The sequence below is a fragment of the Spinacia oleracea genome, chromosome 1 (genome assembly GCF_020520425.1).
Source record: "Spinacia oleracea cultivar Varoflay chromosome 1, BTI_SOV_V1, whole genome shotgun sequence".
In the NCBI taxonomy this organism is placed as follows: domain Eukaryota; kingdom Viridiplantae; phylum Streptophyta; class Magnoliopsida; order Caryophyllales; family Amaranthaceae; genus Spinacia; species Spinacia oleracea.
Window position 1 is genome coordinate 82,771,978 of NC_079487.1, and position 4,567 is coordinate 82,776,544.

Sequence of the window (4,567 nt, forward strand, 5' to 3'; positions counted from 1 at the left end):
ATAATATTAATTTCATAATTTTAGGGCGAAAAATCGAAAATTTATTATCCAATTGATTTCCGATTGTTATGGATTCAAGTCTAGGTCATAAAAATTTAAAATTTATCGTAAATTTACAATTTTTATGGTGGTTTTTAATCATAGGTTTCTAATTAAATTACAATTAATTATGAAAATCAAATTAATTCTAAATTATTCTAATTTTCAACAAATTAATCATAATTACAAATTAGATTGCATAATTAACAAGACTAGGCATTCAAACTTGTTAAACATATGCAGTAGGTCAATCAAAAATTCAAGATTTATCAACAAGAATCGCAAATATTTAATTTAACATCTTAAATTTACGAAATTTTGCATTCGAAAAACTAAAACCTTCGAAAAGTCATAGTTAGGCTTCGAATTTGAGAATTCTGGGTTCGGCAGAAAAATACTATTTTTGTCAAAATTTTAGAATGCCTTTTACATGCGGAATTGACACAAAAATCACTCGATTTGGATGAGTAACGAAGAAACTGCCGAAAAACTGCGTACGTATAATTAAATAAACGCAATTTGCAATTAATTAACAATTACGAAAATTAATCACCCCTTTTAATTCTTGCAAATTTGTAATATTTAACCATGTTCATGCAATTTAGATTATGAAAATAATAAGGGGCTCGTGATACCACTGTTAGGTTATGATTCATATGACAGTTCATAAATCATGCGGAAAAACCATAAAGCCAGGAAACATATTATTTACACATAATCATTTAGCATAGTTTAGATGCATACTCTTTGTTGCGTGCCTTCCCTAGTTGCGCCCGAACCGAACAAGAACAAGTCTTTAGGACTCCAAGTGTCGTCCCTCCGTAGATAGTCCACAGCACGTCCGGATCCGCCTTAAGATTGACCAACTAGAATCGCCCTTAAGGTTCTAATATTTTCGGTTAGGTAGGCAAGAATATTGGCTGATTTTTCTGCTTAAAAATCTTAGTTTTGAATACTTAAAACTTGTGTATAAATAATGACCCCTAGGCCTTTATTTATAGAGTTATGGAAAAGGAATCGTAATCCTAGTAGGATACGAATTAATTGAAATTAGAATCCTACATGAATTCTATTTAATTAATTTATCCAATTAGGAATAGGAATTTAATTATACACTAACTCTTGTAGATTTAGGAATCACGCATGAGCACAAACTCACACACACACGGCAGCCACAAGGGCTGCCCATGCGCGTGCGAGCAGCAGCCCACGCAGCGCGGCCCACGCATCCGTGGCCTTGGCGCGCGCTGGGCCTGCCTTGCGGTAGGCCTGGGCGCTGCCTTGGCTGGGCTTGTGGCGCGCGTGCTTGCTGGGCGATGGCCCGGCTTCGTGCTGGGCCTTCGTCCGGCAGGCCTCGTCCGATGCTAATTCGTACGATACGCTTCCGATTAAATTTCCAGTTCCGGAATTTATTTCCGATACGAACAATATTTAATATTTCCGATTCCGGAATTAATTTCCGTTTCGAACAAATATTTAATATTTCCGTTTCCGGAATTATTTTCCGATTCCGGTAATATTTCCGATTCTGACAATATTTCCGTTTCCGGCAATATTTCCGATTCTGGTAATATTTCCATTTCCAATAATATTTTCCGATACGTACCATGTTTCCGTTTCCGGCAACATCTACGACTTGGATAATATTCATATTTCCGATACGATCCATATTTCCGTTTCCGGCAATATCATCGTTTCCGGAGTATTCATTTCTTGCCTGTGACGATCTTAGCTCCCACTGAAACCAAGATCCGTCGGTTCCGAATATTCATAGATGGAGTATTTAATGCCATTAAATACTTGATCCGTTTACGTACTATTTGTGTGACCCTACGGGTTCAGTCAAGAGTAAGCTGTGGATTAATATCATTAATTCCACTTGAACTGAAGCGGCCTCTAGCTAGGCATTCAGCTCACTTGATCTCACTGAATTATTAACTTGTTAATTAATACTGAACCGCATTTATTAGACTTAACATAGAATGCATACTTGGACCTAGGGCATTATTTCCTTCACGTCTTACTCCAAGACTCAGTCAAAGTGGAGGCTAACTGTAGACACCTACTTTTGTCCCCATTCCCGCAAGGGAAAGGTTCGAGGATGAAAACGTAAATCTCCACTTGACAACGCATCTCCTATAAAATAAACGAATCTCAATTCCCCTTTTCATTTCACCCGAAACCTGCTATTTATGGAAACCTGCTAAAAATAGTAACTACCGTAAAGGGTAGCTTCTAAAAGTGGCAAGTCATAAAAGATAGAAACCTGTCAGAATTAGGTGTTGCACTCCAACATAAATCCTAAATGAGATAGAAAACTGCGAGAATCCTATTCCTAATATGATTCGGAAATAAGAGTTACGTATTAATTAAAATCCTAACGAGCCTAGAGTTCGTAACGGGCCCAGACGCATTCCGTCATAAAATTAATACGCACTAAAAGACTCGATTAAGTCTCATACACTCCGGATTCTAAGAATCCGAATCTGACAAGGAAACGGCCCAAACAGCAATTTCAACGCCCAGCCCTGGGCGATGAAATTGCCTGGATCCTATTTCCAACGCCCAGAGCTGGGCGCCGAAATCTTTGACGCCCAGCCCTGGGCGCTGAAAATACCTGGGTACGTGTTTTTTCCTAATTCTTTGTGGATTAGAACTCTGCAATTCTATCTTTCCACGAACTCTTCCCTATAAATAGGCCCCTAAATTCGACGTGAAACAGACACGACAACACACAATTATATTCTGAGTATTGACTCCAACCCTTAGCCTAAGCCTCTCGCTGCGAAATTGTTCACGCGTTCTGTCGCAATCCTCCATAAATCGAACAGAACGTATCCTGTCCCATAATTGAGATTCGTTAAATAAAAAGGAGAAATAGCAAAGTCAAAGTGGTTAGTTTTCTGAGAACCGTGACGCACCTCTCAAGGGTGCGTCGTAATGTGTCCCTTTTCGATGATTTAACTGCTTTCCTCGCCCTTTTTATGAACTGTTAAACTAACCTAATCTGATTGTTCTATCACGCCTAACAAATATAATATTTTTGGGAAATCGGATTATCATGCTTGGTCCCTCAATGCTATTTAAATCAGATAATCACGATCGAATTAGTATTATATGTTGCATATTGCTAAAATCAACTCAGATTAGTTTAATAGTTAACGCATGTCCCTTCAATTATTTATGCTGAGCTAGTAAGGATATCCTGCCTCTGGAGTTATCGACGAGCGAAGTACTCCTCTCGGTAGTTACAGTCCCCCGAACCCTCAATCTCTACCTTGCGGGTGTATATTGAGAGATCCCCACACCAGGGATCACAAGGGAACCTACGGCCGTCGTGGTCAAACATAATTGCACTCCCTTTATGTCACGATAACCGGGTTTTGTCAGTTTTTCTCATTGTCGTTAAAAACTGAATGGCGACTCCTATATTACTAGTCAATTGGGTGTATACTCACAGGAAATCCAATTACACTTGATTGAATAAAAAGAATCGTTACACCCACGAGGGACGAAGTCACGCATTAGCCTCGCGCTTTTTCGACCCCCTCACAGGTGCTTATTGATTTAAATGTTAGGAAGGGAGACTCAATATGGTTTAACCTTTTAACTTGCAGAACGGCACCAAGCATTAGGACCATTTCTATGTATAAGACAACTAAGACTTAGGATTTGGATTGTACTTTGGCATAGCCTAGTCTAGACTCGGATTTTTTTATTTTTTTATTCGAACATTATTTTTTGAATATTTTGCCCGTGTGACATTCAAAATTATTTTAATTAGCATGCTCGGTTTTGGTGCCGAATATTGTCGTTGTAGGAGGCCTAACAACGACACAAAGAGTTATTTATTACCATTTTTTTAGTCGCTTTTAGAATCGAGTGCCTTTTCATACGCCCTCGCAGCCATTTTTTTTACGAAAAGTTTTTTTTTTGCTACGTATTTTCTTTATGCGCGGGCACCGAGGCTATTGTGCCTGACCAAAGGGTCAGGTAGCAACTTCAGCGCCCAGTGGAGGGCGTGAGAAATATTGGCGCCCAGCCAGGGGCGTTGAAAGTGCGTCCCTGGGTGGTCCTCATCTTCTGTTTGCGTATATCTTTTCGTTTATGCGACTTAATTTTGCGTGCTTGCTTAATAACGTCCTTTACGCGTTGTGCAGCGTTTGTGGGATTCGTTACGGGCCATCCCGAGCGTTGCTTATTTTTGTGGCGACCGTTCAGGTTTGCGGAACACGTATTTTGGTATAACTCTTTGGCCAATTGGTTTACGAATGTTTGGGCAATTTTTAAGGTTGTTGGTTTTCTAGAATTATTTGTCACATACAATCACATAATTCGCTACACATAACTAACATTACATCATGAGGCAAAATAATAATATGTCATGTAGTTTATGATAGGCTTCTATGGCTAGTATTTGCGCCGGCTTGGTACCGCTTCTATCGCAAATCCAACACATGCCCCGGTCGAGGTAGTGCCTTCAACAGACGAATTTCGCCCAAGAGGCCAATCACGATGTAAGCCAAGG